Source organism: Uranotaenia lowii, chromosome 2 (assembly GCF_029784155.1).
Source record: "Uranotaenia lowii strain MFRU-FL chromosome 2, ASM2978415v1, whole genome shotgun sequence".
NCBI classification, from domain to species: Eukaryota; Metazoa; Arthropoda; class Insecta; order Diptera; family Culicidae; genus Uranotaenia; species Uranotaenia lowii.
In genome coordinates this window covers 368,312,398-368,325,546 of record NC_073692.1, presented here as the reverse complement: position 1 = coordinate 368,325,546, position 13,149 = coordinate 368,312,398, and the positions used below count along the sequence as shown (strand labels likewise).

Sequence of the window (13,149 nt, the reverse complement as noted above, 5' to 3'; positions counted from 1 at the left end):
ACTGAGATTTCCAATAATGGTTCGTACTTACCCAAAGAAATTTAGGATTCCGTTGAGTCAGCCGATGAATTTCTGTCTGCAGCGGAACTGCTGCTGCTCTTGATCTCAAACAACCACTCTTTTCTGAAAATGGAATTGAAATTCAATTCTATTAATTGAATATACTGGTATTATCAACCGAATACTTACAATTTGTATTTTCAAGTAATCCAGGGCAGTTTTATTTAACTTACTAGCGAGTCCAACGCGGAACTAAAAACAAAACAATCACTTCAACGATTGCAAACATGGCGACTGTTTTTTCAGTCATTTTTCTGTTGAATTTCAACCATTTTCATCCTTTTCTTCATGAACTCGGAAAATGGTTAAAATTAAAGAATTCATAACGGTTGAAAAACAACAATTTTAGGAGTTCTACTTAAAATACCATAAAATGTATGAAAAACAATCATTTATGGTTAAAAAAATATGAGCGTGTGTCAATTTCTTGTCATGGTATTTGTTTTGTTTATATCTGTACTGATATTTACAAATGGAATTCAAGATTTTTTTCGAATTTTTCTTATGAATGTTAAATAAGATATTCGAATAAATATTAGATGATGCGAATTTTTGTTATGATTCATATTGTGTACTGAAAGTCCTTTGAACGAAATAAGGTACCTTCTATTGACCAACCCACTCAATCATCTCAAATGACATTAAGTTTAAATACTAATCATTACAGTGGCAATTAGCTATTGCTGGATTGGTCGAGAGGCTGGTGAGTTTCATTACAACCTAGAGAGCAGCGGTTCAATTCTCTAGGCGTGCAAGCAGCTTTTGTAATCAAAACAATATAATTAAAATCAATGAGATAGACCATGATAGACCGGCAACCTAGCAATCTGACATGTGGTTGTCAGAGCAATCTGTCAATTGGTTTTTTTTTTCGGCGCGTAGAAGTTTCTTGACATTCTCTTAGAAGCTGAATAGCGTTCTTTACAGCCCCCTAAACGAACTTGAAAGTAGCTTTAAGAACTTAAATTTTGGGCTGATTAGCATTCTCTTCAGACACAAACGAGAGCTGATTAAGCTTCTATGGAACCTTTTCAAGGGAATTCTGGTTGCTTGGGTCAACTGTCTAAAATCAAATTAGTTAAGACGATGGCCAGGTATTTTGTCCACTGATGAGGAGCGAATGCCAGAGTAGCTCGAAACGTCTGGACAACTGGTAAATTTTGGTTTTTTGATATTCAAACTCGCCGAAAAACGTCGATAAAATCCAAGAGCTATGTGAAATACTGTTCTGTATTACGAAACAGATCAATAATAGCATTGAAGGGATTGTTACGATGTGTAGTGCTGTTCTGTGTGACGTAACAGATGAATAATAACCTTTATGAAGTTGTTACGATATGTAATGCTGCGCTCTGTAACGTTACCAACATCACTGAGCTTTGTTGTTACTATTAGAAATGCTGTTTTGTGTTAGGTAACAGAGCAGTTATATCCTTTATGGGGTTGTTACGATGTGTAATGCTATGCTGTGTAACGTAACATACAGATAAAAGCCTTTATGGGACAGGGCTTTGTTGTTACGATGAATAACGCTGTGCTGAGTGACACAACAGACAAATAGAAGCCTTTGTGGGACTGAGCTTTATTGTTACGATGTGTAATGCACTGTTTTGTAACAAAACAGAAAAATAATACCTTTTGTGGGGCTGAGCTTTACCATTACGATGTCTAACGCTGTTCTGTGTAAAGTAACAGACAAATTGGGCTATTGCACAGCTGAGCTTTATTGTCACGATGTGTACTGCTGTGTCGTGTAACAATACAGACAAATAATAGCCTTTGTGGGGCTAAGACAAATAGCTTGTATGGGACTGAGCTTTGTGGTAACGATGTGTAATGCTAGGCTTCGTATATGTGTAGAATGACCTATCGTGGCTAAAGAACGAATAAAAACAATCTAGGCTCTAGAGCTTTGTTGTCACGTTGTGTAATGCTTTGTGTAATTAGGTGCCGGCTTCATAGGTATCCACAAACGTTCATCAAATTGGTCAGAGATTCGATCAGTTATGGTTGTTTGACCTGCAATTACAGCACAATTTACATAACTTGATGGTTAACCAATAGATTACATACCATAACAGCAAAGCTCAGCCCTAAAAGGCTTTTACTTGTTTGGTAATCAAATGTCCACATAAGCTTTTTTTCTTCAAAAAGATACCCAGTGCATCATAGGTTATTGAACCCTGTGTCGTGATTTTACGAATCTCAATTCAGAGATTCACTTGAACACGTCTGTCGCTCGCAAGAATAGATCAATGACTGACTTTGTTTTGTTTGTTTGTCAAGTGCTGCCAAAATAGCAAATGTTCTCATAGAAATTTATTTTATTTTATTCTTCTACAGTGTTGCCGAATACAACTATTATTTTATTTTACTCCTAATTAAATTTGATTTATTTTCTGTATATTCTCATCTCATCCCTACATTCCTTCTCACCTCTATTCTTAATTAAAACTTTTCACGCATCAACATTTGTTTTTTTTTCTTTAGTGCAAAATTTAATTTACCAAATATCCTCAATTTTTATTCCATATTCCACATCTTTATTCTCCATCCTACAAATCCTACAAAAGCCTTCCCAATTTGTGCTTTCTCTGTCGCTCTGCTTTTATTTACCAGAGCCGGAACAATCCGCGAAAGAAAAGAAAAACATTCTTAGCAACAGCTTTCTCAAACTGTGCTTTCCTTGTTACTCTGTCTCTATTAACAAGAGCCGGAATAATTCGATAGTAATCTAAGAAACAGCCTGCCCAACCAGAAGGCTTGATCAAAACAAACAATTAGCATCAGCAGCTTTAAATATCTGCGCTTTCAACGTCAATTCCGTCTTATTTCCACCGGAAGGCCAAATCAAAACAATCAGCAGCAGCAGCCTTAAATATCTGTGCTTCTAACGGCAATTCCGTCTTATTTCCACCGGAAGGCCAAATCAAAACAATCAGCAGCAGCAGCCTTAAATATCTGCGCTTTTCAGGGGCAATTCCGTCTTATTTCCACCGGAAGGCCAAATCAAAACAATCAGCAGCAGCAGCCTTAAATATCTGCGCTTTTCGGGGCAATTCCGTCTTATTTCCACCGGAAGGCCAAATCAAAACAATCAGCAGCAGCAGCCTTAAATATCTGTGCTTTTCAGGGGCAATTCCGTCTTATTTCCACCGGAAGGCCAAATCAAAACAATCAACAGCAGCAGCCTTAAATATCTGCGCTTTTCAGGAGCAATTCCGTCTTATTTCCACCGGAAGGCCAAATCAAAACAATCAGCAGGAGCAGCCTTAAATATCTGCGCTTTTTAGGGGCAATTCCGTCTCATTTCCACCGGAAGGCCAAATCAAAACAATCAGCAGCAGCAGCCTTAAATATCTGCGCTTTTCAGGGGCAATTCCGTCTTATTTCCACCGGAAGGCCAAATCAAAACAATCAGCAGCAGCAGCCTTAAATATCTGCGCTATTTGTGCTTATTCTACCAACCACGCCATTGTCGTGATTTTACGAATCTCAATTCAGAGATTCACTTGAACACGTCTGTCGCTCGCAAGAATAGATCAATGACTGACTTTGTTTTGTTTGTTTGTCAAGTGCTGCCAAAATAGCAAATGTTCTCATAGAAATTTATTTTATTTTATTCTTCTACAGTGTTGCCGAATACAACTATTATTTTATTTTACTCCTAATTAAATTTGATTTATTTTCTGTATATTCTCATCTCATCCCTACACCCTGCACGCTCCTAATTCAAACTCATAATTGAGTTATTTTGGTTTAAAACAGCACTTCAGTGGCAGCCCTCAATTTTTGAGTTCACAGTTCGAACTCCATTTTGAAGCATCGCAAGGAGGAACTCAACTTTAAGTTTATAGGATCGAACTATGTTTTGAATTTCGGTCAAACATTATAATGAGTACCAAAAAAGTAAAGTGTATAAGTTTCTTTGAAATTTGAATACTTATGAAACGGCTCCCTCGAATCTGCTCCAATCCTTCCCGCAAACAATGTGTTTGATCTCCGGCTCTATATAGTCATATCATAAATAACATATTTACAACCGGTGGTGACCTATCAGGGAATGGCCCCGTCCAATTACCAGTGACTCTGACTCCAGCCGCCGTATAGGTAGTATGTTGTTGGTTCTAAATCAAGTGAGCGCGATAAAAAAATCGTCATGAAATTGAATATCCCACTCAGTACAGGCGACAAGCAGAACAGTACAAGCTATCACGTTCAACCTACAAAAAAAAGCATCCACTAAATAGTCTCTCCTCCAAAGCGAAACAGTGATAAATTAGCGCTCCATGTTGGGTCTCACATTTCTCAACGGGGCCATATGTATAAACGCGGAATGCCGGCTGGATTTGTGTGGTGCCCCCTCGACAGATGGATGGATGTTTGTATGACTTGTTACACGCAGCGCAGGTCATTTTTGCTCGGAAAGCACGCAAACTTCTGACAACAACATGTCAACCCCTGCGCAATATTTTCAATTCTCTTTCTACCACTGACTGGGCGCAGATTTCCACTCAGTCACCCTGTTCTAGCTGCATCTAAAATCAGGGGAAGGAAGAAAAAAAAATTTCATGATTGCGGAATTCCATCTATCGCCACTTGATTTATTGGGTACACATTCGTTGAAGTCAAACACTTAAACGGATGCCTATTCACCTATAATATGACAGATTTTACAGTTAATTATTGATTCTACAATACCAACCGCAATAGTAATATTATTTTTAATACTCCTTTAATGTTCAAAATTCTATCGACAGGCATTTAGGGGTGATAAGGGCATAATAGCCACCTCAAGAAGGACGCTAATTTAACCATAGAAAATATATATGATATGTGAGATACTTCGTTGTTTCGTGTTCATACACTGAAAAAAGCCAATTTTTTTCAATTTTTTTTTTGCCAAAAGCTGAAAATCTGTTACTGTAGGGGCATAATGAGAAGCCCCACTGGGCAGTAGAAGCACCATTAATCGGGGCACGATGAGCATTTTCTGCCGTAGAATTTAGCAGAGAATTCAACTCGATGATGTCAATTGAATTATAGAGCTACAGCTTGACTTGTTTCATCTGACGATTTGGCCTATTGGGTAAAGTGTCGGAGAGGTAATCAGAAGACTTTTCGAGCTCGATTCCTGGTCGAGGTGATTTTTTTTTCATTTACTTTTCATGATCGAGGGCAATTTGGTTTTTGTGACATTTGGCACTGCACTGGATTGGCGTGCAAAACAAAGGTCGCAATAAATGCTTCTACGAGTGTTGTTTAATTTATTAAAACAAAAACTGTTTGTGAGAGTGGTTTAAGCATCATATTGTTACAAACTTCTTTAATTTTTTGCAAGGTAAGTTCAATAGCATATGTGACTGTACTGATATTTAGTTTCACTATTTGTCCAAACAGTGGCCGCCAATAAAACAACACGGAAAAAAGGTAAAATCTACCAAGATAAAAGTAAAGTTTACCTGAACTGAGCAGAATAAAAAGGTACAATTCACCGAGAAAAAAGGTACTTTCTATCTTTTCAAGATAAAACTTACCTTGTAGCGAGGTGTTATTAACCTGGATTCGGCCGAATAGGCCGAATATGGAATACTTAATTTCCATATATTATACACTAACAGACTTTTCAACTGATGTTGGATAATTTCTAAAATATTCAAAAGTAATGATGAAAAACCTACAAAATCATCAAAAGATCTCAAAAATCATTAAAAGATCTTAGGTGTATCCGTGTATATTTCACTGTAGGTAGCTTTATAGTTTTGTTCATATATCCAGGCTTGTCCATAAAACCAATAAAGAATTCGATAAAAGTCATATCTGACCGGGATGGCCAGATATAATTTGAATTTTTACGGAGTATACCCGGGTTTATTCAGATTATTTGCTAAATCAAATAAATACTCAAGTTTCTCTTTGAAAATTTTTAGATTTTGCGTTAAAAAGGGTTTGTCAAATTTAAACATCAATTTTTTTAACCCTTAGAGATACGATTTTAACACTGCTGCTGTGATTTGATGAAAATATTAAATTTTTAGTAATTTTCTTTCTTTTTCCTCTTTTATGTTTGAGAATAATGCCTAGCTAGATTCTATTGAGTATTTTTTTTTTTATAAATTTAACAAAAAATCGTCCAGGCCCGGCCGTGTGGATTCGTTTGGTATAAAATATAGTATTTTTAAAGATCATCGTTTTTTTGCCAACTATTTTGAAGACATCTAGCTAAAATTCGACATTCATCTGATTCAATATACAATAAGCAATTTCAAACAGCTTGGCACCTGTTTTTATATGTTTTGTCCCAGATTTCACTGCAATCTCTTTGGTGATAAACGTCCTAGAAGCGACAATTCATTTGATGTCCTTTTAACTATTGGTAATATTTTGAAAATCAAAGAGACCTTTACTTAAAAAAGATCTGATATCAACCAGATGTTGAAAATAATTGATTAAAAACATTAGGAGTACTACGATGGAAGAAATAGAAGAAAAATGAAATTGTCGCTTTTTAATTTCTATTAAAAATTCAACGAAATATTCGTTTGGCCGAATAGTTGAAAAGGTCAATAGTTATTCGGTATTCGACCGTTCGCCGAATACCCCTGTTCGGTACATCTCTAATCTTAAATGATTTTTTTTTTTTGTATTTTTTTATAATTTGGTGATAAGCCACAATAGAACCATTTAATTCAGCGAATGAGAAACCTGTATTTTAATAGATTTTATTTTTGACAATTTACCAGCATTATGGTATTCGTGTCTAAGAGAAACCTGTCGAATGTACCTTTTTGAGCAATGAATTCCGATAAGGTAAAATTTACCTCTTCACTAGGTGAATGAAAAAAGGTAAAATTCACCTTTTTGCTAGGTGATTGAAAAAAGGTAAAATTTACCGAGAAAAATGAATATTCTTCAGCCTTACTTTAGGAGAAATTTTAAAAGTGCGACGTTTACGCAATTTTGCACTACATATTTGTTCTTAATTTTACCAACGGCAATGTTCCTAATTTTGCTTATGGCGAAATGTTCAGCTTGACAAATCTTCTGCTATAAATCGGAAATTCCAACCGAAACATGCTATATTCCACGTGAAAGAGTAAGATTCATTATGATTTTGATCGTAATGAGAAAATCTCAGCTATATCAATTTAGTTTTTATTTGTGTAAACTGTTGGAAACCCCCTTTTCGAGGCGCAATCATAAAGAGAAAGAAACTAAAATGGCACAAACTTCAATGGATGTCAAGCAAGAGCTTACGAGGGAATTTGCCATTCCCTTCGAGTGGTTTGTCTCCGCTGACAGGCGGCGCGATAAGATAAGTGAAAAACATTTCAATAATTGGTCGTTGAGGAATTGGACCGGTCAAACAATTCTCCGACTGACGTCGTTGTCGAGATTGTTTATTTTCGTCTGCAACTTCTGTACTTCCGGTTAAGAACTTCCAGCCGTCCGTCTCGCTCTGTTGTCGAGACAGGTTCTTAATCCTTGCAAGGGTACGGACATAGCTGCAAATTCCTTCCAATTAGCTTCAATAACAATCCAAACGGCAACTACACCAGAGAAGGAATTAAGCGAGCAAAAAAAACACACTAGTTAGTCAACTTTTTCACCATTTAGAACCACTTATTTGCTTCTAATTAGCTACCAAATAAGTTCACGCGCCGCTATTAAGCGCCATTAGAACGTCATCACTCAAATGTGTGATCAGGTTCATAGGTATCGGAGCAATCTTGGGTCGGCCTCTGTGCGTAAGATTGTTCGCGCTACGCTAAACGCCTCTAATAAAAACGCATAAGGAAAGACCCTTAGGTATCACCATATGGCCTGGCTTCGACCAGACCGAACTGAATGCCATGAGAAAATTTTTAAACTGCAGATTTTGAAACTCATGTCATTCGTTTACGAGACCAAAACGAGTAAATATATTCACTGGGATGTGTTCCTTGGGTTGTTAACTATTGGTTCTGGTTGATAAGTTTTACAGATATTGTTTAAAGTTGAAAATATTAGTACATTAAACTCAAGTGTCTCGGAAAACTGCTTATGGCGTTCAGTTCGATCTGGTCGAATCCCGACCATATAACATCACCTAATGAACTGCGTTTATTCATACATATTATTAACACTTGTTGCGTTGTTGTTTTTGTTTCTTTTAAAAGGCGCCTAGAACCGTTCTAATCCAACACCTTCCACGCACTGTTGCGGTTTAACATTTGAGAACCTAGGTCACTACACGCACTAATCAGTCCTCGTATCATAAACATAGTTCCCATCCCAGCTGAACACTCTAAGCAAAGGAGGTCCTCCAGTGAACAATGAACCGATGAGTAAGTACACAGACGATAACGCACCACTTAAGCCCAATACCTGGCTAAGTAAACGCAGTAAAGCTCTTCATCAGAATTGCCGTTCTGATACCGACTTCCAAACGCATGCGCACGCGATCAAAGCTAGAAAGATACTAAACGCTCCAAAAACAAAGTCTTACGTCCGGCGTAAAATGCTGGACGACGTCTCGGTTGGCCTGAGTCATACGCGTCGCGTCGAGTTGCTCCCCAGTTTTGTTGAGTTGAGTAGTAAACGGATCGACGGCGACGACTGTTGGGATGATGATGATTGCTTTATTGGAAATCGTGCCGTAGCACCCCCAATAAAAGCCTCTTAGCTCTGATAGTTAGAAGCATAGGAAAAACAACGAATTCTAGGGCTATCTTAGGTTGATTAACGAGAGACCCGTATAACATTAGGTACGGGTATCTCGATGAAAGCTTCTCTTATCGCGGTAGGGTTAATTCGTTTCGGGCGCCTATGATTGCCGGGTTAGGGGTCCAATTATGCAAAAATAGGAAGAAATTTCCTAAATTCACTCACTACTACTTAAATAAGCTGTTGATGAGAGGTGCAAAAGCGGATATTCAGCTTGACGATGTATATCGAGCTTTACCTTACTTAAACAATTTTAATTTGCCCAAACAGCAGGCGTAACTCAAAGGCCTATATCGATAATGTACGGCCTTTGATTACTAATAAACAGTCGAATTTAGAATCTTAAACATGCAACATCCCAACGGCGTTCATAGATTTTTTTACGCATACAAATGCACGTGCACGTTCTTGCAAAGGGGCTGGAGACAATTTAGATCATGCGCGGATAGGATGATCCCGCCGTCGGAAAGTATTTGCAACAATATGCGGAGTATGCGTTAGAAAACCTTCCGAAATGATAAGAATAGAAGGTTTGAAGGATTATCGTGGACCGTAACTAGCGTAAACATAAATTCCCGTCAGAGCTTGATGAACATTATTCTCCAAACAAGTCGGTCCACGGCAGCCGTTCTCAAAATTCTCGGGCATCCAACATTCGCAAGGTCACGCTCCACTTGGTCTCGTTCCTACCGGATTGGCAGCGAACGCCTGTTTTGCAGGACGGTCATCCGGAAATCTCGCGACATGTCCTTCCCAGCGTATCCGTCCAAGTGTACGCAGGTCCTTCTCGCGCAATATCCACGTCTCTTGCCCGTAGATGACAACCGGTCTAATGAGGGTTATATACGCGGGTTCGCGGTACATCTCCTCCACCGCCTCAGATGATCGTCAATGTCATCGGCACAGCAGATAAGTTGACTGGACCTGATGAAAATTGTACCTCGTATTTCGTCTAGCGCTTGTCGAATAACAGCTTCTAGCGCCACGTTGAATATCATGCAGGATAGACTATCGCCTTATCGAAGCCCCCTGCGTGATTCGAATGAACTCGACAATTCACCCGAAATCTGGACACAGCATTGCCTTCCATCCATCGTCGTCTTGATCAGTCTGGTCAGCTTCCCGGAAAAGCCATTTTCGTCCATGCTCTCCAAAGCTCGTCACGGTCGACCATGTCGTATGCGGCTTTGAAGTCCATGAATAGATGGTACGTAGGGACTTGGTGTTCACGGCATTTTTGGAGGATTTGTCGTAATGTGAAGATCTGGTCCGTCGCAGACCTCCATGAAGCCGGCCTGATGACTTCTCACGAAGATTTTTGCTTGTGGCACTAGGCGACGGAGTAGGATTCGGGATGGCACTTTGTAGGTTGCATTTAGGAGAGTGATCGTTCGATAGTTCTCACAGTCCAATTTGTCGCCCTTCTTCTAGATGGGGCATATTACCCCCTACTTCCACTCCTCCGGTAGCTGTTCTGTGTCCCAGATCCGGACAATCAAACCGTTAAGAGGATCGGCCTACTTCGTCCCATTTTGATCCTTCCCAGCCGACTTGTTGCTATTTATTCAGCTGGTGAATGGCTTCCTTTACTTCACTCATGGAGTGGCTCCACTTCTTTGTTGGCTACGCCGGCGATGTATCTTTCCCCACCTTCTTGATCTTCTGCATGTGCACCGTTCAGGTGTTCATCGAAGTGCTGCTTCCACCATTTGATCATCTCACGATTGTCCGTCAGGATGCCTCCGGTTTCTTCCTTTGACCGATTCGTAAAAAGAAAATCTCCCTTATAGAGCTATAGTGTGGATCATATTAACTGATGAGTTGGCATCGTGGTATGATACCGGACTACGAACTCGGAGGACTGGAGTTCAAATCTCGGCGTTGAATTTTTTTTTCGTTTATTGTGCTTTTTGTTTGAAAATCGAATCGTTGGAATCTTGTTGTAGATATATCGCCTCCACTTTTGTGACTATATGCTATTTTGATAAGTTTAATACAATCTTTTTATCTGGTATATTTGTTTGAATAATTATGTTGTTCCTGCGTTATACCTTCATAAACCTACGGTACGGGATTCAAATGAACTTGACAATTCACCCTAAATTCGAATATGGCCCTGCGTTTCACCCATCGAAGCCTGGATAAGTCTGCGGTTTTGCAGTCGATGATGGACACTTGGTGCTCAAGGCATTTTTGGAAGATTTGCCATAGTCACGTAGTGTAAAAATCTGGTCCGTCGAAACGTATAAATTCCATCGAATAAGTGGTAACATGGACAGCGGTTAGTTCAAGCTTAGCTGCAAACTAGGTCAAAGATTGATCCCAACCAACAGGTCGTCGTAGGTTTGTGGGAATTCATAGATCAACGTTGTTTTCTCCTGTAGCTGTTACGCTCCACTAGGGTCGTCGATAGAGGAGTTTATCACCATGTTAGAGTGGAACGCTGTAGTAACAGAGGAAGACTTGGACAAACGCTTGAGCAGTATTGGTAGATTTTGGAGAGGATACAGTAGCAGGGTGACATTGAAGCTTTAAGCGACCAGGCCTCGTTTATTGGCAATACTAGAAATTGGGGCATACTCAAACAAAGCGTCGTGTTTGTCCTTATTTTTATCTGTTACCAAACAGAGCCACATCACATTCTTGAAAACAACGAGAAGCGAATTCTTAAACAAATTTCAAGGTTACACATTTTGTTTAATTATGCTTTGGTCACAGTTGTTATCACTACTCACCGCAATTCAAGAATAATGCGATGTAAAACCATATGTACAGTCCCCCCCACAATCATTAGTCACTTAACGTATCATTTCACCACAAAATGTTCGTTCATTCGGGTGTTAGTGGACCAAACATAAAGATTTGCATGAATTTCAGTCATTAAATATTCCCTCTTTGATTTCAAACATGATTTTGTTTCCAATTATGTTGAAAAATAAAATAATTTAAAGAAACAATCAACGTTTTTCAAAACCACAATTATGGGTCAAAATTGAAGCTTGTAACAATTATTAGTCATACTGCCCACAATTATTAGTCACATAGAAGTCCATGGCAACACCCGAATATCAACATGAAAATCAACAAGTATCTGGCAAACATTCAGGGGCATTCTTCGCTAGTATACGTTCAAGGGGCAATTGGGTTGAGCTAGCAACCAAGAAATGTTTTGTTTTGCTTGCGAAAAAGTGACCCATGATTGTGTGGAACTTGGTGGATTCTGTAACAATTATGGGTCACTTTTATTTTGGTAAATATTATTGAATTTTCGCATTTCATTCGTTCAGTTTTATTTGGAAAATTTAAACTCTTCTTTTGTGCTTATATGGGACCAATACATTCGGTTGGAATCTTTGAAATACCCGAATTAGGGGCTTAACGGTTTAAGATGTCAACCTTATAACATTGGAATTTTATGCGATAGTTCAACAGCTTATAGTTCACCTTTGATAAAAAGTACTAAAACAGCAATTTTACTGTTATCAAACGCACAAATAATATTTTTAATGTATTTTGATGATATTGTCGATTAACTAAAAATAATAAAATGATATAATTTCTTTTGGTTTAGTAGATATCAGCAGTTCTGATGATCGGTGACTAATAATTGTGTGTGACCCATGATTGTGGGGGGACTGTAATTATTACCAACTCTTACGACCCTTTAGATTCTCTCCCTTTCCATTTAACCTTGTACAATAACCCTTGAGCTGATTTTATGGACTGAAGTCCTAGAAATTATTATGTAGAATTTTTAATTTTTTGTGAGGACCTATTTTTTCTTAATTTTTTATCTGATAATATTTCTTAGAATTCTCGTTCATTGTATTGCACATCCAGTTCAAATCGAATCAATGACTCAACCATTTTGTGTAAATTTCACATTATTCATATTGAAAACCTCAAGAAATTCGATCATCCCAACACAAATTTCACTCAACCCGCCACTACAAACCGATCCGAACGGTCGATGGTTCTTGGACGTGGTGATTCATCAGCCAGTTTATGCGTCATTCGCTTGGGCGAAGCGCCGACGCGATTCCTCCAAAGTCGGTTCGCCGCTCGGTTGCATGGTGTTGTTTCTGTCCATAATTTTCCGAGTTTCAACTTTATAATAAAACACACTAGCGGCGCGCGGGCACGAGCCTCGCGTGTTTATCGTTTGGAGAGCAAGTTTGTCCGTTCATATACCCAATCCAGAACCAACCTGACTTGGGTTCGTTCGGAGCAAACCTGTCGGAAGACAAATGTGGCGATTGTCGTCCGTCGTCAATAAAAGGTGGCGCAGAATAAGTAGAGCTGAGTTGTTGTTTTTTTTTTTTTTTCAACTCTCCCTCTACGCGTTGTACCTATATTCTAAGCGGTTTTTCCTTTTCTGTGATA

General features: G+C 38.6%; 1 protein-coding gene across 7 annotated transcripts in view; it reads right to left on the bottom strand.

Moving 5' to 3' along the window:
* LOC129745251 (switch-associated protein 70-like) overlaps positions 1-8,549 on the bottom strand; it is a 41,921-nt gene extending 33,372 nt beyond the window's left edge. For 2 of the 7 annotated variants that reach the window (XM_055738202.1, XM_055738205.1), the window contains exon 1: positions 8,428-8,495. The gene's annotated coding sequence lies outside the window, so the exon portion shown is untranslated. The other 5 variants (XM_055738199.1, XM_055738200.1, XM_055738204.1 and 2 more) reach the window with 5 other exon arrangements.
* Positions 8,550-13,149: the final 4,600 nt, after the last annotated feature.